The sequence below is a fragment of the Schistocerca cancellata genome, chromosome 3 (genome assembly GCF_023864275.1).
Source record: "Schistocerca cancellata isolate TAMUIC-IGC-003103 chromosome 3, iqSchCanc2.1, whole genome shotgun sequence".
Taxonomy (NCBI): Eukaryota; Metazoa; Arthropoda; class Insecta; order Orthoptera; family Acrididae; genus Schistocerca; species Schistocerca cancellata.
Genome location: NC_064628.1, coordinates 266,697,822 through 266,724,560, shown reverse-complemented (window position 1 = coordinate 266,724,560; position 26,739 = coordinate 266,697,822). Strand labels below are relative to the sequence as shown.

At 41.0% G+C, this 26,739-nt stretch overlaps 1 long non-coding RNA gene across 1 annotated transcript in view; it reads left to right on the top strand.

The window, feature by feature from the left end:
* The window catches only part of LOC126174923 (uncharacterized), a 51,385-nt gene that overhangs the window by 15,856 nt on the left and 8,790 nt on the right, over positions 1–26,739 (top strand). The gene's annotated exons all lie outside the window — the stretch shown is intronic.

The following is a 26,739-nucleotide window of genomic DNA, read 5'->3' as shown; positions in this document are numbered from 1 at the left end:
AAGCTGCTGAAAGGCTGATTGGCAATCAGCTGACCACACAAACGGAACATTCTTACGGCGGAGACGATGCAACGGTGCAGCAATCTGTGATGCATTAGGTATAAACCTAATATAATATGTCAATTTGCCAAGAACTGCTTGCAATTCATGCAGATTGCGAGGGGCGGGCAAATCACGAATAGCTGCTAAATGTGACTGGGAGGGATGAATGCCTTGAGCATTAATAACATGTCCCAGATACTCCATCTCCGTAAGGAAAAATGAACATTTAGCGATGTTGTAACGTAGGCCTGCCTGAGACAACACTGTAAACAAACACTCCAAATTACGGAAATGTTCAGCAGGCGTCCGACCGGACACAACAATATCGTCTAAATAGTTGCAACACAATGGCACATTAGCCAGAAGTTGTGACAAAAAACGCTGAAAAACAGCTGGAGCTGACGCACAACGAAAAGGCAAACGCAGAAAACGGAACAACCCCAACGACGTGTTTATGACAAAATACTGTTGTGATTGCTCGTCGAGGGGCAATTGCAAATATGCTTCACGGAGATCAGTTTTGGAAAAGAAACGCTTCCCCTAACTTATCCATCAGCTCGTCCGGTCTAGGCAAAGGAAAAGAATCAATGACAGTCTGAGGATTAACTGTCGACTTAAAATCAGCACACAAACGTAACGTGCCAGACGGTTTCTTTATAATAACTAAGGGAGAAGCCCACTGGCTCGCTGAAACGGGTTGAATAACACCGTTGTTTTGCCAACGACGAAGTTCATCTTTTACAGGTGCCCGGATGGCGTGAAGCACTGGACGAGCACGAAAAAATCGAGGCTGAGCAATATCGTTTAACGTAATATGAGCGGCAAAGTTCGCAACACAACCTAGTTCGTCTTTAAATATGTCACTGTGTTGTTTACACAAATCGGTTATGCTGTCTTGAGGAACAACAACAGAATTAATTTGCAACACATTGTCTTGGATAGACAGGCCAAACAAGTCAAAACAGTCTAATCCGAAAATGTTTACACTGTCTGTAGCGCGGAGCACTGTGAATGAAACTGTTTTTGTATTGCCACGGAATGTGGCTGGCATGCTACATACACCTAACACAGGAATTTGTTCTCCACTATAAGTAGCCAAAGAATGTTTTGCCGCTGAAAGTTTAGGGCGGCCGATAGCCGCATACGTAGCACTATTTATTAGAGTCACAGACGCACCAGTGTCTAATTGAAAATTGAAGGTCTTATCCTGGATGCGTAGCTTCACAAATAGTGTATTACACTGTCTCTGGATCGGTGCAGTGGAGGCGGAAGACACAAAATCAGCGCGTTTAGCGCGTGTTCGCTGCTTACGACAACCTGTGGGTTGGGCGGGTGGGACAACAACTCCCGCTTCACTTGCAGTCTGTACATTACTTTTGACAGCGTTTGAATTACGCTTGGGTCGCATAGCAGAGGGCTGGGTGGGTGGCTTATTGCGAACAAGTTTATTACCCACACGAACCGTGGAAGTGTCTTTAAACGCGACCTTCTGGGCGGGCTGGCGTTGAATATCATGAATATCCATGGGCTGGGCAGCACTAGAATTGTTCTTGCGTTTACGCAAACAAACAGTTTGGATGTGTCCTTTCCTTTGACAAAAGTGACAAACCGCGGTTCTTAACGGGCAACGTTCATGAGGATGAGCAAGAACACACTTAGGGAAAGACTTAACTCTATCATTTTGCACACGCGGCTGACGAATGTTTTTCGAATGTTTTTAACATGACGCGGCCGGCTAGTGTTTACAGTCTGACTCTGCCGGTGGGGCCGCGGGCGTGACATAACTTGCTTAGCACAGGCAATTTGAGAAATACATGGCTGATCTAACTCACACTCAGCATAGTCAAAAGTATCTTGGGCTTCAATGATGTTCATCACAGTCTCTAATGACGGGTCAGGCAACTTTAAGATAGCAGCACGAATACGAGAATCTGCAATGTTTTGAAAAATAGCGTCTCGTAACATGACATCACTGTAGGAAGCTCCACACACACAATTAAATCGACACTGACGGGTGAGGCCCCGTAAATCTGTTAACCACTGTTTATTAGATTGATGTGGCAGTTTCTTTAATCTGAAGAACTTGAATCTGGCTGCTGCCACATGAACTCGCGACTCAAAATACTCAGCAAGCTTGTTAACAACAACGTCATAGTCTAAAGCTTCTGGCTTGGATTCCGGGAACAACTTACAAAGTAGTCTATAGACTTCCACGCCTGCAGTGGAAATTAAATAAAGCTGCCGCTCATTACCTGTGATTTTGTAGACTGTCATGTGCGCCTGCAACTGCGCGAAATATTCTCGCCATTCTTCTCGTGATGCATCAAAAGCATGGAAAGGTGGTGCTGCCTGTGCTTGTTCCTTTTGTGTTGGTGGATTAGCCGCTTGTTTGGCGATTGCTTCCACCAGACTTTGTATTTGCTGACTCTGTAACAAGATCAACTGTTGTAATTCGGCAGACATAGTGAACACAAATTAAACCAGCCCCCAAAATTTTATCTCTATAATTAGTATAACAAGAAACAAGTTGAACCAGCCCTGCACACGAGTTCGGAAGTCCTCGTCGCCAGTTTTGTGGCGGCGTTCGTAGCGACAAACACTTCGCTGTAGAAACGGCTTACGAAGTCACCGCCACACTTTTAATAGCGGGCCGACTGGTCCGCTGGAACAGTGAACAGAAAGATGAAAACCCAAACACTCTGATTAAATAAAAGTCGGTACTTATCTTTATTAACGAAGATACAGAAACACAGTAGTGAACTCCGTGTCTACAGAAATCTGTCTAGTTCGAGTCGGAGCGGCTAGGTCAGCGTCGGCTGACGACAAACAACAACTCTGCTGCGATGAACACACAACTGACTAGCAAGTACACAAATCGGTGGCGAGTATACAACTGAGCGGCGAATACAGAACTGTCCTAGCGCTCGCGACTCCAGCGCTTAAGAAGCCAGAAGCCAGCGGTGGCGCGCGCAGACTTGCGGCGATTTCCTGTATCGCTGGCGCTGCTTATGCGGACGGCGTCCGGACTTTGATGCTGCCAACCTTTTGGCAGCAGGCTTGGTTGGCATTACTGGCTAGGATATAACACTACTGTTCTCAAAAAATTTAAAAGAGTACAAATAAATTGAAGCCTACAATAGATGATAACACTAAGAGTTTATTGGGGCACTCGCAAATGTTCAAAATTCACAATATATCACAGTACAATTAGGTATTCGTACAGTTAATGGAAGATTATTCAGAAGCGATGTGAAGAGCAAAATATGTGAATCTAGAATTACAACTGGCATACAAATCTTGTAAACACTGTCTTGGAGAAAGGAAAGTTCCAACAAAGGCATGTTCATATCAATAAACATGCAAATTGCTCAGATTTGTTACTTGGCTATTTCTGCACTAACTTCTGCAGAACACTCCAGAGTGAGTTTATCTCAGTCAAAAATCTAGAAAAATGTGCAGCACCAACAGAGAATGTCTTCTGCCTGTTGCAGCTAACATTGCTCTGTCACTCACGCTACATCGTTGAACTCGTATTGTGCCCACCAACAGAGGCCATTCATCACATCATTCATGAAGAAAGTCTTGAATTTCAGACTTGGTCTCAACTCTGGTGCCATCTATGAGCTTCAGTAGATGCCGACTTTATGCCTCATACTGCACTATAGACTTTGTAGACTGGTTAAACTACCACATGAATTGCATCTACAACTCCTATAACATGCCTCTGATCACTGGGAGACCAATCTTTATCTCATAGATCGGGCCTATAGCATTCTTCGACACAATCTTGCCTATCTTGGCATCTGCTTGGTTGGCGGATAAAGTTGGCAACTATGGCGCACTCCCCCCCCCACACCTCTTCAACACAATCTTGCCTACCTTGGTATCTGCTTGGAGGATAAAGTTGGCAACTGTGGCGCCCCCCCCCCTCCGCCCCCCCCCTCCTCCAGTTCACCCAGTTGGCAGGAGTTGTGCAAGAGCATGTGCATCACGGCCATAAGATATTCAGCCACTTGGTGACAGCCTCCAAGCACTACCTCCATAGGATCTTTGATCACCTCTGGCAACCACTGAGAGCACACCCGAACAGTCCACTGACTCCACACAGAACTCAACAGATGGTGCAGTGCACTCCCCACTCCTCATGCACCCTGTGATGCTTTCACTCTTTGCTTGAGGATGCAGTGTGGAACTGCCACACTCCCTGTGTGCACCCAACCTCTGCTCTTGGACAAGTTTAAACATCCCACTCTGCAATGACAGCAAACTGTGCCTTATTAAGCAACAGTTGGTGGACATCACCACCAACCCAGGTGGATGCTTCTATGTACTGGATCACACAACGAATTTAAGATACCTGCTTGATACAGGCATGGAGGCCAGCATATTTCCTATCACATTAGCACCTGCTGTTACAGCCCTGAGTAAGTTCAGATCATACACAGATAACATGTTTAACACCAATGTACTCAATGTAACAGGACTTCAAGTGCACCTCACTTCTGGCACAGACTTTTGTCTGGACATTTCATGTCACCAATCTTTCTTAAACATTTTAAACTTTCTTAAACATTGCAGTTTATCACAAAACATTCAGTCTTCCTCGCCACCACACCTCCAGCTCTCTCATTCCGTGCTCATTTGGCTTCACAATCCCTCTATTACACACACATAATACTTTCCTTCACTCTCTCTCCAAATGCTCTACATTGGCAGCTTGTCTTACCGCATGATCAGCTGAGCTAACAATTGAGTGCTCCACATCCAGTGCTCTATGTGCACATAACACCAAACTTCATCAGTTGATCTATGCAGCATCCAAGCAGCTGTTGTGGGCTCATCAGATGCCACACCAACACACTGACATGCAGCCACCAGGCACATTGAACATGCCTGCAACCACACCCTCACCCCTTTTGGAGACACCACCTCTACAGCTCTCCAAGGTTAATGGCACTTCACTTCTCAGTGGTTCTCCCCAGTCCACCCTCCTCTTGGATGTTGACTGTACCCCTACTTCTATGAGTATGCATGATGTGCACAGGGGACTGATTACTAACAGTCCTCACGAAATCAGTACTATGGAGGGACCACCCATACACCACAAGAATCATCCCCTCACCACTAAAAAACTACATCATGTGAAAATCGCTGTCAAAGAGTTACTAGATTTGGACATTATCCACCACTCAGACAGCAACTGGTGTTCCACCATGCGCCTTGTCCTCAAAAAACATGGTTCGTTTCATTTGTGTGGGGCCTGCAGAGACCTGAACGCTCACACAATTATGAACAACTACTCAAACCCACATATACAGGACTTCATATAGCTACTCAATGGTGCGCGAGTGTTCAATGTACTTGACTGCCCCAAAGCTTATCATCTAATTCCCTTGTTCAGAGACAAAATACCTAAGACAGCACTTGTCACCCCTTTCAGGTTTTTTGATTACTTTTCATGCCTTACAGCCTCAAGAACGTGGCCCTGATTGAAAACGATTTATTGATGCAACCTGCCATTTTTATACACCTACATTGATGACATCCTGATCATTTCCCCCATCTGTCATGGAACATAAACAGCATCTGGTCCAAGTTCAGGTCACATTCCCTGGTAACAGTGTTGAAATCAGTCATGAAAAGTCACAACTAACTTGCAACTGTGTTACTTTCCTAGACTGTACTGTTGCTTCTGAAGGCATCTGATCAACATCTAACTGTGTTGAGTTCATTTATAATCTTGCACTACCCATTGACTAACATGAGCTGTGGAGATTTATTGGCATATAAACTTCTGTTACCAGCATCTGCCTCACTCTGCCCCATTTACCAATGGTTTTACTGAGAAAAAAAACACTTCTGGCATGGCAAGAGTACCTTGGACGGTTGAAATGATGCATTCCTTCAATGTTCTTAAGATGGATCTAGCCTACACTGTGACACTGGCACACCCAGTACCTGATACACTCATTTCAGTCACTACCGATGCAAGTGACATGCCGATAGGTGCCATCCTGCAGCAACACACTGACAATAGCACTGAGCCCTCAGTTTCTTTCAGCAAAAAGCTGTCATCTTCTCAGTGCAAGTGGCCAACTTTCGACTGTGAGGTCCTTGCAGTCTAAGAGGCGGTCAGGCACTTCTGTGATGACATTAAAGGGTGTGAGCTTACCATGTTTACTGATCACTGGGCACTTGCAAATGTCATCAACAACGTAGGTAAAGATGTCCCCCCCCCCAGACAACTCAGGCACATGGACTCAATCAGTCAATATCAGACAGCTACTACATATGCAGGGATGATAGTGTCATCTCCGATTGTCAGTCACAAGTGAGCATCAATATCCCTCCCACCGACAAGAACAAACTGGATCTCTTAAAAAAAGATGACACTGAACTTGCAAACATACAAACAGATCCATAATGTGCACTGAGTTTTGAATCACACATACTGCCAGGCTCCTCTCTTCTACTTTGACAGGTATTCTCCATGTTGTTGTACCTCCTTCACTATACTTCAATAGAAGAAATAGTCCTGCTAATGGAAAAGCCACATATAACACTATTATACAGGGAATTGTGCATGTAGTACAAGGTTACCCATTTCACAGGATTGAGCATGATGTATGACTTATGGATATGGATTTGGAAATCAGACTATTAGTTCCTCTTGCTAAGATTTTTCTGGTTGTTAGAAAAATGGAATAATACTGAATCTAAGACCTTTCTGTATCAAGTTCATTAAGCGGTCTGTCAATGGATTTACAATTCCGAGCGTATCTAGACAAAGAAATGGTTAAGTTTCAGAAAAGAGCAGAAGAAGTTAATTGACCTACTTTCCTGCTGTTTCTTAATATAACTACACAAATAAATATAACTTTGAGGGTATGGTTCTGGGAAAGATGCCTGAATCTTTTAGCTATTAAACACACATACATATCTGTATTGTTTTGATCTAGAAAGGCCATGAATTTTTATTCCTTACTATGTGCTTTAAAAAAAAAAAATTCTATTCGCTTAATACATGCATTTAAATTTATTAAGACACTTTGTTTATAACTTTCTCTTCAGAAATGATCTGTCAAAATCAAAAAGCAGAAGGGTGTGGTCGCTCTATACTGTCATTCAGTAAATTTGTGGTGTCCTTCATCGGTAATGCTGGAATTCATTATGGTGTTGGCCCACCCTTAGCTTTGATGACAGCTTCCTCTCTCACAGGCATACGTTAAATCAGGTGTTGGAAGGTTTATTGGGGAATGGCAGCCCATTCTTCATGGAGTTCTGCAGGTATCAATGTTGGTCGGTGAGGCATGGCATGAAGTCAGGATTCCAAAACATCCCAAAGGTGTTCTATAGGATTCAGGTCAGGACTCTGTGCAGGCCAGTCCTTTACAGGGATGTAACCACTCCACCAAAGGCCATGCATTATGAGCAGGTGCTTAATCATGTTGAAAGATGCAATCACCATCCGCAAATTGCTCTTCAACAGTGGGAAGCAAGAAGATGCTTCAAACATCAATGTAGGCAAGTGCTGTGATAGTGCCACACCCTGCCATCAGACTGCCACATTCTGTACTGTAATTCATCACTCCACACAATGTTTTCCCACTGTTCAATCGTCGAATGTTTAGCTCCTTACACCAAGCAACGCATTGTTTGGCATTTACCGGCATGATGTGTGACTTATGAGCAGCCACTCGACCATGAAATCCCAGTTTTCTCACCTCTCCCCTAACTGTTATAGCACTTGCAGTAGATTCTGATGCAGTTTGGAATTCCTGAGTAATGGTCTGGATAGATGTCTACCTATTACACATTACAACCCTCTTCAACTGTCGGCAGTCTCTGTCAGTCAACAGATGAGGTCGGCCTTTACACTTTTGTGCTGTACGTGTCCCTTCACTATTACATTGGAAACAGTGGACCTAGGGATGTTTAAGAGCATGGAAATCTTGCATACAGATGTATGACACAAGTGTCACCTAATCACCTGACCACGTTTGAAATCCGTGAGTTCCACAGAGTGCCCCATTCTGCTCTCTTATGATGTCTAATGACTACTGAGGTCACTGATATATGGAGTACCTGGCAGTAGGTGGCAGCACAATGCACCTAATATAAAAACGCATATTTTTGGGGGTGTCTGCATACTTTTGATGACATAGTGTACTACAAGCATCAAGCGTGTATCTGACTAGCAATCATTCCTTGCCATGTGATGCTGCTATTGCCTGGATGGGTTTGTACCAATAGTAGATCAGTGGTCATAATGTTCTGGCTGATTAGTGTACAATCTCATTGAGGAAACAGTAGACAATTATTGGTGTGCTAACATACTGCAAAATCATCAGGTATTCAATTACTTTATTCAGCTAAAATGACATTATGTGTCATATCATGGCAAATGTTATAAATTATAATAATCATGGGAGAGAATGAGTTAAGTTCTAATAGATATTTTTTCTGTCTTCACAGCAATGACCAAATTTTCAAACATTGAGTCTGCACATTATTCCTCTTTATATTCCCAGTCAAGAGGAAATTTGCCTCATTTGAAAACTACACACTGCACTGCACGTGGTACTGATGTTGATCTTAAGGCAAAATCTCTATTAGAATGTCATACAATAGGTGATGATATGATTGCAATACTTTTAATGCCATGACTCAGTATTCATACAGTACAAATGAAGTAATTTGCCTCAATTATTCTTCATCAAGGACTGAGAAATTCATGTAATTACAGACAATTAAATGGGTTTTGTTGACCTGCTTGCTGCAAGTGTATGAAACATCCGTCACCTTTGGATGGCCATCCTGTATGCAACATGGAGCACACATCTTTACTGCTTTAAACTCAGTACAGTACACAACAATGATTTTATGTATGTCTGCTGGTGATGATGATATTCCCTCTTACAAATTTGATTTTACTAACTTAAATTCAATTCACTATTTCATACATTGTTAAGAATTTGTCTGCATCACACTATCACTGAATAGCACTGATGACATTGCTGTCAAGCATCCTAAAGGGAAATAAATACAATCCTCCATGGATTCAATTCTAACTTTTCATCTGCATCAAGTCCTGTGCCCTTTCCATCACTGCTTTAAAATGGAGGAGGGGGGAAGGGAGACAGACATGGTAAAATGACTGATAAAATGCATGGGAACATGGAAAGAAAATCTACTACAAAGTAGTATTTAGTGTATTACAGATATTTTGCTACCAGTGATCATTGTTCAGTCTGTTTGGCTTCCCACACAGAGATCTCCAGCACACAAAGGAAATAAATTTAATGATTTGTTTTTTCTTTTACTGCAGACTGTATCTGTGTTGTCCCAATAACTTACAGAGTGAGATGGCTAAGTAGTTTTAGCTTAGCTATTTCAGATCAACCAAAAGATTTCTCCAGTTCAAATTCTCATTCATATAGACAAACAGAAACATAATTACTGTGGTGTACTGTATTTACCAATGATGACATTTGCATTAAGAACCATAATGTACATAGGCACTACACTGAAAATTCTCCCTGCAGGAGCTGACAACTCTTACATGAGTACTGCCGTTGTGTGCACAGGGCCTCAGCTATTGCGGTGCCTACTTGCTCTCTGTGCTTCTGTCTCTCATCTCTGACTGTCCTTCCTTCTTTTACTCACTTTCGCATGGCAACAGCCTTTGATGTTGATCCTGCTATTTCCTAGGTTCTGCTTTCCTTTCTCGGAATATACATTCATTTACTTTACATCACATTTTGGCTGAAGTAATTTTTGGTTTCCTACTGTGTTTGACCTTCAGCTTCCAAATTTTTTTCTGTAGTGGGGACTGACAGTGGAAAAACACCTTAAATAGCATCTGCTGCATGCACTTTTAAAGACCATTTGTGCACAATACCTGTGTAGACTCATATATGCTCTTCAAAGCCAAGGCAGTAGACAACCTGACATGGTGGGGCTGTTATGTACCCTTTCTGTTGAGCTCCCTGACATCACAGGCATCACACTGCTGATGCATAGGCTGCTGTCTTCTGGAGGTATCAGGACTCCTGGTAAAAGCCATAGAGTATGTGCAATCAGGGCAGATGTTTCACACATGAAAGATATCATACTACGCAAAAACAATGGTTGTTCTGATCTGGCTATGTCATCAGAGAGGTCTAAACATTTCAGTACAGACATTTATAACCCCACTGCTTTCCTTACTCTGGATTCCCATGGGAAGACAACAAGCCAGATGTCCTAGAGTGAAACAATTTATCAAATGTACTGGAACAAATGGGGATACTTTTACTGTGACAAAGCCATTATTCTTTGTGGAACATACTGAAGATAAATTTAGACAATCTGAGTCTTTGGAAAAAATGTGCAATGGATCAATGTTGATTAAAGCCTCATCTTATGTGTGTTCTATAGCTCTTCAGCCATGTGATTGTCTGGGTGACATGCCAGTGACCATTGCCTCACACAAAACTTTAAATACGGTCCAAGGAAATCACCTTCCATAGAGACCTTATGTTCAAACCAGATAAAGAAATCTGGGATAATCTCAGGCAGCAAGGCATACATTTTGTCTGACATAGCCTTTGAAGACAATGTTATCCCAGAAAAAGTTATTCATGGTACATGTGTGACATGAAACCTTGTGTCCCAGTACCTCTGAGGTATTTCCAATGCTTACACTTTAGCCATATGTTATACTGCTGCATGGTGGACCAAAATGCGACAACTGCAGATGCTTACCCCCTTGTAAACAACCTGTTTCTTATGTCAATTGCACATGGGATTCGGCTGATGTTAGCAATGTATATACTATTATACATAGTACAGTTACTAATAAAGTTAAGTTTAATTGAAATACCCCTACCATATATAAATACTGATACAGAGTCATCTTTTGACAATTTACATATATGTCTCATATGAACACTCATAGGATTGTCAATAAAAATTTTGTAGATTGATTAGTCCTTGTAGCTGAAGTTCTCCAAAGTGGTTGCCAGAGAGGATAGTGCAGAAAAGAATGTATACAATAGTGACAGTCAGCCAAGACTGACAAACTTTGACAGAGACATCAGTCAAACCAATCAACATGTCCACCATAGAATACTGATGGTCCATGTAGAATGTCAGTTGTTCACCGATTCACCCGCTCTTCAAGAAAGAAAAGAAAATACAGGCATACAAATCTTCTGACTGTCTGTCGTATATTGGTGCACAAAAAAATATGTACACCTACATCCTGTTGATATGATGACCAATTATGCAAAAGCTAGTCATCACACCCACTACCTCAATTTTTTCCAAACCAGTAGTGCACCTTGCCTGGCCAGAGAAGCAGCTTCCTCCTTTGGTAAGTACCAGTGACAGAGCTCCCTTTCCAGAAACCCTCACATCTGAGGCCCAACACCAGTCAGTAACAGAATGAACTGTGGCCTGTGGGTCCCAGGACAGCCCATTTTTTTATCCATCCCCACAGTCATGAGAGATAAGCCCCAGTAAGAAAATGCTATGAAGGAGGAGGAGGAGAAGGCAAAGAAGAGGAAGAAGAAGAAGAAGAACAAGAAGAATTTGAATTTGAAGAAGGCTACTCTGGTAACCATAGAGTGCCATGTCCCCTCACACAGTCAGATTCTGAACCATTAATATCGTTCTGTCCCTATTGGTAAAAGGCAATGATCCTGGGGCATGACTGGTCCTGCTGCCCCTTTCATGACTAACCTGCACAGCCATACCATGATCATCCAGTAAAACTGAGATCAATATTACTGTCTCCTGCCAGAACAACAATACTTTATTTTCTCTTTTTCCATAATTTGTGTTGTTCTACGAGGAACACACTTTACTGACGAACTTCCCCAATGCTCTGTGGTTATTGTGCATTGTCAGAACCATGCTGGCCCCAAGAAGGCATCTAGAGGGGACTGTACATTGGTTCACCCTGGTATTGTCAGTGAGTGGATTCCCCTTTGTACCACATGGAAATCAATACTGGTGCAGGTCTAAGCAATCACTATTTGCAATGTTTACTTACCTCCAGGCAGCCCACATACTTAAATTGAGTCAACTACCTTAATCCAACAACTTTCTCCTCCTTTACTCCTTCTTCAAGACTTCAATGTGTATAATGACTGAGGGGAGTACCATTTCATCTGTTAGGAGTCTTTTAATTGACCACCTTCTCAGTGACGATGGTCTGTGTCTTCTCATTGATGGTACTCCTACTCACTTCACTGCCACCCATGGCACCAGTTCAGCTATCGTCCAAATGATCTCTTCCCCCAGTCTCATGGCTTTGCTACATTGATCACTAAATGACAATCTTTGTGACAGTGACCACTTTCCAGTGATACTGCTGCTTCCTTACCAAACATTACCACATTTGAGTGACTTTGTGCTAAGGCTCACTATCTAATTAAACATAATAAGAAGGAATGCTGGGAGCACTATGTTTTGTCCTTGGCCACGTATGCCTCTTCATCCCAGGTCTGGGCCAAGCTCTGTAGTCTTCTGGGCCACCATAGATCCACATCTGTACTGGACCTCTTTTTCCAGGATGGTCTCTGTACTGACACATCAGCTCTTGCTGAACATCTTGCAAATGCTTGAAAGCTTGTCTGCCAGACATTTGTAATGGATTCTCAAATTGTGGGGACTTTTATCCCCCTATCAGTGTGGTTTCCAAGAGATATGATCCACAACTGACCATCTGGCTAGGTTGCAAACAGCAGTCCAAGAGGCTTTTTCTAAATACCAACGCATTATTACAGTCCTTGTTGACCTACATAATGTATGTGACATTGGCTGGTGCCATCATATTTTATTTACCTCCACAAATGGGAATTTCAAGACTCTCTACAAATTTTTATTCGTCAGTTGTTATCCCACTGACTGTTCTGGGTTAGAGTTGGTACTTCTCTTAGCTTTCCATGGTTCGAAGAGAACGACACCCCATAGAACTCCATGCTGAGTGTCACACTCATCTGCAGTGCCATCAATGGGCTAATGACTTCTGCCAGATCACTGGTCACCATTCGCTGTATGTCGACATCTTTTGCACTTGGTACTGATCCCACTCTGTAGCCTTGACTAAACACCAGCTCCAAGGTGCCATCCCACTCTTGTCATCATGACAGTTGTGAATCAAGGCAGTAAACTGCTAGTGTGCCAAGATGAGGACAGTTGATATGTCCTTATTACATTATAGGAGCATTGTGTTCTTTGTATGGGGTGCATCTGAGGAGGCACAATTCTTGGGTATGTCACAGATGTATGATTGTCTTTCTGTTGTTCGCCTTGAATGGTCAAAGTATAAGACAGGGATGGAGGCATGAGGGTGACAGGTCCTGGGATGCAGCAGCCTCATGTCAATATGCAGGTGCACAGCATGTTGAACATCGGGGTAGATGTGTAAATAGCATAAAAAGACCATCCTGTGTTCTGGTTTTATGGTGTCTTTAACAGAGAATGTCAATGTGAGGTGACGAGTCATGTATCTGCATACTGTGATCAATGATCTGTCAGCCTTGTGCACTTGTAGTGCTGTAGATTTGTCCTTTGTCGATGAGCCATCAAGTGGTAGAGGGTTGAAGGCAGCTCTTATGCCTGCCAAAAAGGGATTTGTTGGAGGGAATGAAGCAGGTGGCATGGTTGAAAACACGATTCTTGGAAATGCACATGGTATGATCAGCCGTGAGGACAGGTTTGGAGTGGGTGAAAGTCCAGTAACCATGTGTGGCACGGAATACACAGATGATCCATGCAACACATTTAAGTGCAGCACAAGTTCCATTTGATGGGTATGCATCCACTGTAGTGAATCTGTAGCAAAATCTTATAAGAAGCCCAGTAACCAGCCTTGTCGGATTGGTGAGCCAATTATGAACACTATCAAGTAGTCACCAGACAGACAGCAGTCATGGGCATTGTCATCAGTTTGCTTCCATGTGGATGTGATGTGGTGGCACATGGTGCATGGTTGCTCAGTGTGTGGTTTTTTGGCTGGGTGGATGTCACTGCTGAACGGTGATGGTGACATATGTTGCATGATGTTGGCAGAAGTGGCTCTGCTCAGATGTGGCATGATTGAGCACTTCTGATGGCTGTGCGGGCATGACAAGGTTGACAATGTTCTGCATAGGCTTGAGCAAGGTGAGGTCAACAGTGTATTACGGCTGTGTGAGCAACACAGGGTTGGTGATGTTCTGCACTGGGTCATGCATGGTGCAGTTTGGGATATTCTGTCCCACTGTGAGCACAGTGGGTTTGTTAGCGTCACATGAAGGACATAATTACAGCCAGGTGCAGTGATGTCAGAGTCAGAAGCAGTAGGACAAAGTCACTTGGGTTTGGCCAGAGAAAGGAAGAAAGCATGCTGGGGCTAAGACTGTAGCACATGACTGCCAGCATTGTTGCCAATGGTATGACTGCATTGTCAGTGTTTATTGGAATGTTCTTGATCTAATTGTCTCACAGTCCATGGAATGCATCAAATAGGGGTCAACTAATTTGAATCCAAGCAGAGGGAATTCTGCCATTCAGCTGCTACCTCATGTTTCTGCAAGATGGGAATGGCATTGAGATCCCACAGTAAACCATCTGTTGCTTTCACTTGTTCAGGGCCATCTGCCCCCGGTAGCTGAACGGTCAGCGTGACAAATTGTCAGTCCTCTGGGCCCGGGTTTGATTCCCGGCTGGGTTGGGGAATTTTCCCCACCCAGGGACTGGGTATGTGCTGTCATCATCATCATCATCATCATCATCATCTTCATCATCCTATCAGCCTCATTGACTGTAGGCATCAAATTGAAAGATGGGCACTTGGTGAACAGTCTGCCCAATGGGGGGCCCTAGCCATACGATTAAATAAATAAATAACATGTTCAGGACTATTGCACTAAGACAGACCACAGTGCTGAAGCACAGCACGTACACAGTTGATGTTGAAGAGTTGATTGAGACTCAGTGCACTGTCCAGAACAGACAGCATTACCATGGCATGTGAATTTTGGCACATGACAATTATCCGAGGGTCATATTGTCCTTGTGTAGTATCCATTTGAAAATTACCTTGTATGTGGTCATTGTGAATTGTTGGGGTCACCACTTAGACAATGTTCCTAAACAGGTAATAGGGAGTGTTCCAATAATGTAAGCAAGGTGGGTATAACTAAATGCCGGCCGGAGTGGCCGTGCGGTTCTAGGCGCTATAGTCTGGAACCGAGCGACCACCACGGTCGCAGGTTCGAATCCTGCCTCGGGCATGGATCTGTGTGATGTCCTTAGGTTAGTTAGGTTTAATAAGTTCTAAGTTATAGGTGACTGATGACCTCAGGAGTTAAGTCGCATAGTGCTCAGAGCCATTTGAACCATTTTTTATAACTAAATATATATTATTATCATTACATTCAGAGACACATCTTTCACCAATTATGATTTGGAACACACGTCAGCAATGTGTATCACACTGAATATTCTCACACTCTACCAATAGGCATTGCAGTAGTTTGGTCTAAACAGTCTTAGAAATTCCTTTGAACTCAGATGCTTGACTGAGGTGAACTTGAAGATCTTTATCCTGCTCCACATTAAACTGAATTACCTGACGAACAAAACCCTTATTTTGAGATGCATCAGATTCATCACCTTTCCTGACAATTTTTTTCATCTTGTAAAAAAGTTATCATATGTTTAAATAAATTAGCCCAAACCTACAATTTTATTCTGCTGTCCTAAGTTTTCATTTCTGGCTCACATTTTTCTCATATAATAATTTTAAAAAATATAAATTTTATTATAAAAGTGAATAAAATTAAGAGAAAAAAAATGAGGAGGATGTTTTTTCCTGCATGCCCTTTTTCAGAAAAAAAATTTAGTTTAAGAAAATAAGGGAAATATATTCCATTTATTATCTTTTTAGCAGACGTAGGCTAAAATGAACTGGTTTTTTTTTTTTTTTTTTTTTTTTTTTTTTTTTTGATATCCACCTTTTCAATACTTATTGTTATGAAATTCTTGAATAGGAAAAAATAAATTTCTCAAATTAAGAAATTCTAGGCCATTAAATTCATTATCATTATTTCTAAATTTTTTTCCTTCCTTTATATCTTAGATTAATACTTCCATCCTCAAGAAACTGAAAATCCCAACCAATAATTAATTTCAAATATCTGTCTGGTAAAATTTATTATCAAACCCCATACAAATTTTTCACCATGTCTGGTATTCAAATACTCACAGCCAGGTGATGTAATACAAACTATTTACTTTAGCTCATCAAATTATTATTGTTAGCATTGTTGAGCTTATTCGTAGAGGCTCCATTTATGTAGTAAAAATTTTTATTAATAAAATTTAAACCACACATTATTTGATCAGATAATGTCCATATGGCAACGTATTTACTTTCTTTTCTGAAATATATATCTTATTATGTGGGCTAAGTGCCTTGTTATTTACTTTGACTGAATAAATTTCATGTTCAATTCTTTGTATTGAATTCATAGTTCTGTATTGTCTTCTATCTTTATAATCTTCTAAACTTATTTTATTTTTAACAAAACATTTGTTAATTCCTTTCTCATTTTTTTCCCTCCATATTTTGGCTTCATAATATTATAGTAAAATCGTACATCATTTCTTTATCTAAATCAAGTATACTCATTCCAATATAAATTGGCTTATTAAACACAATTTTTGTTTTATTCATACGAACAGTAGTGAGATTTTCATTAAATGTTGTTCTTCCTTTGAAGTCTGGCTTCACTACAAGTTTAACTCATTTATCTCCATCTAAAACTAATTTTACAGCTACTCTATTTCTTATGTTCTCCATTGTCTTACGAAACAGGCAATTATTCGCTAACTTATAGAAATCTTTTTCAAAATCATTCTTCACTTTCGTCCTCATTACTGTTATGGGAATGGGATCGGTAATCGGTACATAGAAAACTTAATTTCTATATATGTCGTAGCTCATATATATTTACCCTGCATCCGTACAGATTGAAGTATAACCAGTTGGTAACAGTACTGAAACCAAATTCTTAGGACTTTGGCTGCAGAGTAACATCAGATGGAATAAGCATATTGAATGTCTCAATGCAGAACTGAGCAAAACATGTTATCTTCTTTGTTCATTAAAATCATGCTGTAGTGAGAAAACAGTATTGAATGCATATCATGCGTACTTTCATTCTCGTCTTAGATATGGGGTCACCTTCTGGGGAAACTCTAAAATAGCTAATAGCACTTTGAAACTACAAAAAAGGGCCATTAGAATCTTGTTTGGGTGCAAGCCTAGAGACTCTTGTAAACCCCTGTTTAAGAAATCTGGTATTCCCCCATTACCGTGTGTATACATTATGGAAACCCTTTTGTTCTTTAAATTAAATGTAATAGGCAAGGACCAGAGGCTACAAAAAAACTGTGATATACATGAGCACTTTACCAGACAAAACAGGAACTTACATATGACTCAAATCAGCACAGCACTGTGCCAAAAAGGTACTTTTCACATGGGAGTTAAGCTTTATAACAAACTTCCTGAAAACATAAAAGCTATCACTGAGGTCAATACATTTGGAAAATCTCTAAAGTCATATTTACAGCATCACTGCTTTTATTCGATTGAAGAATATTTAAATTTATGAAATGTGTTATATAAATACTTGTGTGTAAAGTGTATTATTGTAAGCTTAAATATGTATGCCTTGAAATTACTTTCAGCCTCTATATTTATAACTTGACTTGTCCAATGTCTTATGCATAAGCTGCTATGTTGACAACAGGACCAATAAAATACAATCTACAATCTACAATCTACAAACAAAGAACTGACTAAAGTAAAGTTAAGACGGAGACTTGACAGAGCACTTAGAGTTCACAGAAATTAAGTTTCGTGGTTGATAGGAACTATTGAGGCCACACAGGCCCGCCCCTCCACCCCCCCCCCCCCCACCCCCCTTTCAGTATGGAGTACTACAGATGTCCAAGGGTGAGGGTGTGCGGGCGTCGACTTAGGTGGAAATCGTGTGCGTAGGCAGGCGCACTACAGGTACTTCCATCTCGAACAAGGTGGATTGTGCAGACGGTGCGGCAAGAGGCAGGACCACTTCATAGTCAGCCAGCCACTGTGGCCGGCCCGGTAGTAAGCGGGCGGGGCGGTCGATGGCATGGTGGAGGCATGTGTGGCCCTTAAGTGGATTTAGCCATCCATGGAAATGAAAGCACGTAGAGATGCTCAGTCACACCCGCATGGGAGTGTGAGGTTGTGTGCAATGTTGACATGTAAGAGACCGTCCAATGGCAGGACCTTCGTATCTGTCAAAAGAACGAACACTCAGTCGTCGAATGTCACTATAGAAATGTTGTTCACTCGGTGCGGTGGCACTCTGCAGGACAAACTGATAGTAGGTGTGTGTGTCTCCGACATTGGAGGTGAGGGTGTGAAACCTGCACAGGGTGAAACAGGGGGCGAGGTCGGGAAACCAGTGAATGTTGGTGAAGTCTTCGGTGGAAGAGGTGTCCGGTGAGGTTGATGGGAGCATGTCTTCATTCTTGATCAAGGATGGATCATCAGCAGAGTCCGACTGTGGCGTTGTGAGACCATCAGGGTCGACGAAAGCCAGTTTCAGGCGATGAAGAGAAACTGTTGTGTGCGGTCTTTAATCATGATATCAAAAGCCATGTCCCCACACTGCAGGACCTTCTAGCGGCCAAGATAAGGAGTTTGAAGAGGCTGCCTAACTGCATCATCATGCAACATGACATGGGAGCAGTCAGAGAGTGCCTTGGGAACATATGTCTCAGGCAGTGAGTGACTGATGGGCGGGTGCAAACATGTTTGTTGAAAATGCGTGTGTACCCAGCTAATGAAATCTGGTGAGGGGGGAAGATCCTTCCTCTGGACTGGATTCTTGACAAAAACAAGTTCGGATATAGTCCCCTGTAGGTCGGGTTTATAGGTCAAGCGTAGACCAAGTAGCACCCACGGGAGAGCTTCTGACCAGAGACAATCATGGCATCAAAGGGCTGTCTTGAGGGTGTGGTGCCATCTCTCCACGAACCCATTGCTTTGTGGGTAATAGGTGGTAATGTGTATTTTTTTAATACTGCAGATATTACAGAGGATGGTGGAAAGGGAGGATTTGAACTGTCAACCCTGATCGGTGGTGATAGTGGTCAGGCACCAGAAGCGAGTGATCCACAGGCCAATGAAAGCCTTGGCTACCATCTCGGCAGTAATGTTAGGGAGAGGGACAGCCTCAAACCAGTAAGACAAACGGTCGATAGTTGATAAGATATATCTATGGCCCTCTGAAGGAGGAAGAGGCCCAATCAGATCAATATGTACGTGACAGAATCGTCCTGCGGGAATGTCGAACTTGCCCAGAGGTGGGGAGGTGTGGTGGCTGATCTTGTTGTGCTGGCAAGCGGCGCAGCTGCATGCTCAGGTTTGACAGTCCTGTTTCCTATTCTTCCAAACAAAATGTTCTGACACGAGACGTGTGGTGGCTCGAACGCTCGGGTGGGCTAGGTTATGCAGAGCGTTGAAAACCTGCCGGCGCCACCCGGGTGGGAGCAAAGGGCATAGGATGCTGGTCAAAGAATCACACCACACCTCGTCAGAAATGCCAGGAAATTTAGCCTTTGTGAAAACAGGTGATGTTTGTGGGTCTCGTATGAAAGCCTGAGAATCTTCATCAGAAGCCTGGATGGAGGCCAGATCGGAAAGCTCAACGATGCGAGAAACAGTACTGATCCATGAGAAGAAATCTGCAGCAATGTTATCTGCACCCTTGATGTAACAGACGTCTGTTGTGAATTGAGAAACCACATCAAAGTGGTGGTAACATCTCAACGTGGGTCCTCAGGTAGCTTGCACAACGCTTCTGCCAGTGGTTTGTGATCAGTGAGGACGAAAAATGAACATCCCCAGACGTCGAGGCAGAAATGTTTGATTGCCTCGTAAACAACAAGAAGCGCTCTATTGAATGCAGAATATTTTCTCTGAGCCATAGCTAGTTTCTTGGAGAAGAAATGAAGGGGAGAAACTGTGTCGTCCTTGTGTTGTTGCAACGCTGCCCCCACCACAACGTCTCTGGCGTCCATAGTGATGAATAACTCAGCTGAGGGGTCGAGGTGGTGAGTGTCACAGCGTGAACTAAAGAAGTCTTCAGAGCCTTGAAGGCCTCTAGCATCGGAGCAGTCCAAGAGATGGGTTTGATCCCGGAAGTTTGTTTTCCTGATAGCGCGTCCGTCAGCGGTGTCTGAACAGTGGCGGCGAAGGCAGATGGCGACAATAGTAATTGATGGTGCTGAGGAAACAGCGTAGCTCTTTGTAAGTAGCCAGGGGTGGCAGAGATGTGATAGCCTGCACACGAGATTTGGGAGGCTGTATTCCATCAGCGGAGACAATGTAACCTAGCAAGGTGACTGACACCTGGTGCAACTGAAACTTGTCTTTGTTGACCTCAAAACCGTTGGAGTTCAAGGTCTGGAGGACCGTAGACAGATGATTTTCATGTTCCTCTGCTGAGCTGCTGAAAACAAGAATGTCGACTAGATAAGCAAAGCAAAAATCGAACTGTCACAAGATAGAGTCAATGAACCGTTGCCACATTTGCGCCGCATTCTTTAGGCTGAACAGCATGAAGTGGTACTGGAATAAACCAAGCGGTGTGATAATATCCATCTTAGGAATGTCTTCCAGCGCCACTGGAATCTGGTGGTAGGCTCGTTTACAGTCAATAACACTGAAAATTTTGGTGCCCAATGACATGTGAGTGAAGTCATTGATGTTCAGCACTGGGTAATTGTCCATGACAGTACGAGCGTTTAAGCATCTGTAATCGCTGCACATTCAGAAAGATCTGTCATGTTTGGGGATGAGATGGATTCGTGAAGACCAGTTGCTGTCTGAAGGTTGCAGAACACCTGCCGCCAAAAGTTCATTAATCTGCTGCTGGGCCGTGCCCAACTTGATAGGGTTGGGGTGTCAGACCTTATGTCTAACAGGAGGGCCAGCAGTGGTAACTATCTGGTGTGTCGTTCCATCAGTGATGGAAGAAACTGAGAACTGCACATAAGATTGGTTAACATCCTGGTGCCGAGTCTTAGGATGAGTAGGGTGGTTGGGCGATCCTGGAGTGCTCAGTCAGCAGAGAGAGTGAACCAACGCTGCCAGGAGAAGCAGATGAGGTGACGGCAGAATGAGCCCTGTGTCTGCCGGCCAACGGTCGGTATGCAGGGGTGGCTGTGCCGATGAAAAGTGTGGAATGAACCAGCTGATGTTGCCGCAGCAGCAAATACAACTGGTCAGCGATGCATAGGCGGGAGCTGATAGACTTGAACTAGTGTGGTAACAGATGGATCTATAGATCAGTAGGTAGCTTGGCATACCACACGGCCCATAGCGTGGCGTCAGACATGGTGTGCTCATTCACGAGCAATCGAAGGTGGTGCCAGACTTGTGAGGGGGTGCGTTCCCCCAGGTGCTCCTTGTAGAGAATCTTGATAATTAACTCTTGTGGTGAGGTGGCTAGTCGTTCCATTATAGTCTTCTTTGCAAACTCATATTTTGATGCAGCCAGCAGCGAAAAGAGCAGGTCACAAATCAAATCCGAGTGGTCATGGAGGCTTGTGACAAGGCAGAGAAACTTTGAGTTGTCATCAGACACATGTAGTAACTCGAACAGATGCTCAATGAGCGTGAACCACAATGCTGGGTTGTCCTTGTTTAAGGGCAGTAGCTTCAGCAGGCAGCCAAGAGGGGGTGACAATGGTGGCTTTGGTGTCTCCTGGGGTAGCGGCTGAACTGAGGTTAAGTTAGAGGCTGGCGCTGTAGGCCCGGATTTACACCAGGCAAGCGAATCCATAGTAGTAGCAGCTGTCATAGTTGACTGTGTGTCACGAAAATATGGCACGGCAGGCACGGACGGTACCGTGGAAACAGGCGGATGGATGGCACATGAGGGGAGCCGGAAACTGGACTGTGAGTGAAGAATGCTGTATGGAAACGACCTGCTTCTGGAACAGGGTGAGAGACCGGCCTGGCAGATACAGGCGGTGCTCTGGCAGGTGCTTGAGCGACTGGAAACGGTGACTCTCGTAAGTGCGGGTGGGGGGGGGGGGGGGATGCCACCAGCATGGAAACTATCTTATGCTTAACATGCCTGTAGTGCATGTGACAGGCCGCTGAGGCGAGGTAAGGGACCCATGTTACGCGAAACACTGAATTGTGCATGTAAATTGGACACAACTGGAACACCACGTGCACAGAACAGATCCAGTGTGGTTTGTAGTAATGGCAGCGTTGCACATGGCCCAACAGTAGTTGATGTAGCATGCTGGTTGGTGGCAAAACACGTGTTCAAATGGAGATCACTTTGTTCTTGAAACACTCGATTTAAAGAGAGACAATTCGAAATATTGTTCAGTTCACATTTCACTGTTGGATGGGCATAATCCAGTGACGTGAAGCCTGAGTCCATTGTTCGCTCTAACAGCGTAGTTGTCGACTGTTGAAAACTAATGAGGTTAGCACACGGCATTGGTTGAGAATGTGAATCATTGTGCATAAATGTTGAATATGCCGTAGGCAAAGGAACGACGAAACTCAGTGAGTGGAGTTGTGCTTCCACAGCTTCGAACAAGGCATTGTTTGGCATGGTCCTTGCATAGTGCATATAACCTGTTGCATAAACAATGGTGCAGAAGACACGAAACAAGAGCGAACTGTGGGGTCACCACTATGGGAATGGAATCAATAATCAGGATATAGAAAACTTAATTCCCATATATGTTGTAGCTCGTACATATTTACACTTGACACTGTGTCTATACAGAATGAAGTATAACAAAGAACTGACTAAAGTTAAGTTAAGATGGAGGCTCGACAGAGCACTTAAGAGTTCACAGATATTAAGTTTTGTGGTCGATACGAACTATCGATGCCACACTGTGTCCAAATCTATATATTTATTTAACCTCTCAAAGTGTTTAAATTTTAAAACTCTCTGTAATTTTGTTATCTTCATTCCTAGAGATAGATACTGTTTAAGATTTCTATAGTGATCTACATAATTATGCTTGTCTTCCAGAATAGTCAATGACTTACTTTCCTTAGTTCCTGGCACAATTTTATTTTCGGAGCAAGTGGTAAATCTTTACATAAACCATGGAATTCTTATGGATACTCTATGTCTGCTTCAAATATATATCAAATTACAAAAGTATTCAAAATCTCACCTTTTTTTGTAAAATTGGAATTATTTGAGTCTCCCATTCAGATCCACCATATGGTAAACATTGACTCATAGCATAACCATATAAATTATTTGCATCCAAAAAAACTAAATAAATTGAAACATTTTTAACATCATACTCTTCCATATATTTACTATTCACTTTAACATATATTTTACAACTTTGGGATATATAACCTCTTATCCCTGTTTCAACCATAAAATCATATCATAATTGGATAAAAATTCAAGTGGTTGATCAGTCATTTTTAACATCCCATCAAGGATAAACCAGGTACTGTATAATAATAAGATGGATCTAAGTCACATGTTTTCATACATGTTTTTCTAAAATTTCTGAATACATCAGCCAATAACAAGAGATCAGTTTTAAGATAAAGATCATGACATTCATCATGATTTTAGATATTAAATTTTTTCCAAATGAACTTTGCATGTTTATAATCTTCATAACTTATTACATGGTCATTCAGTTTATTGTAAAATTCTTCTCTTGGTGGAATCTGTGTTTCTTCAAATTTCTTCCAACTATTCATATAACCATGGGGGGTAGATGTCTTTTTTAATTACGAGATTGAATAGATTTTCTGGAAAAAAACTTTTTAGTATTTTTCATTTGAACCTTTTTTTTCAAATTTAATGAAAGTTTGTCAAGGCTTGAAGGCATGAATTTAAACATGTCAGTAAATGTCAATTTCAAAATTTCTGTTTTCTTTCCTAAACTAATGTATCTGTCTTAATTATTTGGTATTAAATCTACATCCTTTCTATCATAAACAAGTTCTTTTACAAACAAATGAGAATCAACTATGACAGATTATGGAAATAAATTGGTACAAAACTTAAGATTTTTTGGTTTTAGATTACAATTATTACATAATGGATTTATATATTTTCCAGTAAAATGGTCGTGATGGAGAACTGTTTTATTATTTTTTTGTGTAATGCCATCTACAGAATATTCATATATTAGATCTTTTAAGTCTTGATTCTTCTGCAGATGTCAATGGTCTCATTTCTTCAGTTTCAGAATAAATTCTTCCAACTTCTTCAACCTCTTCTTTCATACATTTGATGAATTTTATATGACAATTTGGTACTCTATATACAACAGGATCTGTATAGTGTCTATTACTGTATTTGATAGTAACAAAAACAAAAACAAATATTTCTACTCTGATGTCTATTAATAAATATAATTAGATTAGCTTTATTTAATTTACTGTATCCAATTAAATTATTTCTTCTACAATAATCAGGAAGTTTGTCAGTCATGAATTGATACATTTTAACTTATTATTCAATGAAAAAAATTATTAAGGAATTTTAAATAAGGCTGAGCCAGATTTCTTAGTTTTGGTATATCCTCCAGTACATCTTTTATATTTTTTGTTGTTTGTTTTTACATGATGGGTTTGGGTTAAAAAAATCTGATGTTTGATTTCTTGAAGATCAACACTTTTTTGTATGTTATTGGTCTCAGTCTGTTGTTCATCATTTTTCATTCACATCAATATTTTCAAATGTTCATTAGGAATTCATTGTAAGTGATTTTTATATCATCAATCAGAAACATTTTTTCCACAAACACAAGGAATTCTTTTACTATTGTAAAACTTATATGATATTCATGGTTTGGAAGTGGGTTTATTTTTCTTCGTAGCAAAGTGATATTTCCAGCAGAGAGTACGAGTGTAGGAAAGTAAATCTTTGACTCTTTTGTGTGTCTATCAACCTGCCAGCGCTTTCGTTTGGTAAGTCACATCATCTTTGTTTTTAGTTATATGATATTCATTTATACATCACCCCCATATCATTCCATAACCATCTTTTGTGTATCTCTGTGAAGTAAACTTATCAATTGACTTCTCAGTTTTGCAATATTTACACAATTTGTCTTCTATTTATGTAGAAAACTTTTTATTAGAAAATTTAAAAATTTATATTTTCTAGTTTTTTATTGTATTTTTTAATACAGTCATTACCTCTGGAATTGATGTCAAATGATACCAAATAGTGATAGATCTCTTATACCAGCGCTAACTGCTTTTTTGTGAATTCACGATATTCATAGAAAGCATCATTCTTGAAAAAAATACAGTAATCCATTAATGTACCTAAATGCAGAATACATTCCATGAGGCACTCCTGGAAATTCTCTAACTTATAACTCCTAATGTTTTATACTGAAAATCACATTCATCTATTTCCACATGGAAAAGTAAATTACTGGTAATGATTATAATTGTTCTTCCTGTATATGTGCTGACTACACCATTTGTTAAAAAATTGTTTACATAATCCTGTACTAGATGTTGACTTAGGCTATCCTTAAATTAATTGTAATGTATGAAAATTCAGCATATATATCATATCAACAAATAACACATCTACACCACAGGATCTTTGATATATTCCATCTATTTTTTTGTAAATCTTGAGATAAGAGCATTAACCATTTAGTTATTAATTGTGATTTCATATCTATACCTATTCACACCCACTTGTGATAAAAAATACAGTATATACCACTCCATCCACAAATAGTAAGTGATAAAAAGACTTACATCATTGGTTTGGTTCAGACATATAACTGATATAGTTTTTGGTATAGTTGGTTGTACTGCTCTTGCTTTAATATACAAGCATTCAGTAGCATTAATAATTCTTAATTTAAGCCATTATAGTAATGATACATTATTGCTCCATAAACATCAGTGTGCTGTAGACCTGATGCAAGATCAATTTCATGAACTAGAACTTCAAATAGATTTATTTTATCTTTTGGTGTTTCCCACAAATCTCCAAGTACCACAACTCTTTATCACTCATGTATTTCCATTGGATTATTATTCATATTTGGAAAAAAATCATGACCTAACGCATTACTTTTTCCATCTAGATCCTTTGGACAAGAGTGACCATATATTTCATAACTATGCATTCGTCTTTTATTCGTAATTAAAATATCAGGATTAGTGCTATCTTCATGAAACTGAATGTCAATATACTGTTGCCATAAATAAAATGCTGCCTTTGTTACTTGTAATATCTTTTTAGTTTGATCTTTATAATATCATTCTACATTTTTCCTTTTCAATTTATATAATATACTAGTTCTATAGTTAGTATGTATATCTTTTACACCACATCTAGCTTTACGCATAAATTTTTAAGTTACTTCAATTAGTTCATCAGTTATTTCAAGACCACATGTGTCCTGAAATATCATTAATGCTGCTCTAAATACAACATCACACACTTGAGTTTTTCCCTAAATCATTTAAATATTTCATTGCCTTGGCCTTTTTATTTCTTACTACTATTTTTGCAAACAGTAATAATAGAAGTACCTCCATTTGTATACATTTAAAATATTATAAGATTAAAATATATCTATTTCTAATAAAAATTATTGTTATTAACT